The sequence below is a fragment of the Octopus bimaculoides genome, chromosome 2 (assembly GCF_001194135.2).
Source record: "Octopus bimaculoides isolate UCB-OBI-ISO-001 chromosome 2, ASM119413v2, whole genome shotgun sequence".
NCBI classification, from domain to species: Eukaryota; Metazoa; Mollusca; class Cephalopoda; order Octopoda; family Octopodidae; genus Octopus; species Octopus bimaculoides.
In genome coordinates this window covers 34879411-34880256 of record NC_068982.1, presented here as the reverse complement: position 1 = coordinate 34880256, position 846 = coordinate 34879411, and positions in this window count along the sequence as shown.

The following is an 846-nucleotide window of genomic DNA, read 5'->3' as shown; positions in this document are numbered from 1 at the left end:
AGAGAGTTTTACATGTGTGTATATGAATGCATATATATATATATATATATATATATATATATATATACTCACATAAATACACATATACACACGCACACACATACACACGCACACACATACACACACAAATTGTATTAGTACACACATATCGGCATATGCTCTCATAACTATACAGAATCATTAGTAGACGCAGTTATGAAAAATATATATGAAAACAGAAATGTTGTCATTACAAGGATATTCTTTTATCAATGGGTACATATAAACATATACAACTGAGAAAAATATTTTGCATAGATGCACAAAAGTTTCTTCAAAGAATTACGTAAGCATAATAATGTATGTTTTTAATGTAGTCTGAATTTCTGTCTGTGCTGAACATTCTTAATGTATAAAAATTAATACCTCTTTCTCTCATATTGTTACAGTTTTAAAAAGATGGATTCAATATGGTCACCAGATGTCACTAATTGTGATATTTTGTTTTATACAAACTCCTTTTTGTTGTTGTTCTTTTTATCATATTTCTTTAACCTGTTCTTAGAATAAAATGGTTCTCGAAATGAGAAATGGGTGTGAGAAAAGTTGCCCCTGTTTTGCAAGAAATGAGAGCAAAATTTATCATTTGGAACATAATGTTATGCTTAATTAGAGCAGCGTTGTCCTGATTTATCTTCTGACCAAATAAGAAGAATTGCTCGTGTCTTAAATAAATTCCATTCTGTTTCCTTGTCCCCTAACTTTCAATGTTCTTTATTAAAACTTTGGTGAAACTAAGTGATAAAACTAGAAAAAGAAAATTTAGAAAAAGAAAAAAAAAAATATATATATATATATATACTCTTT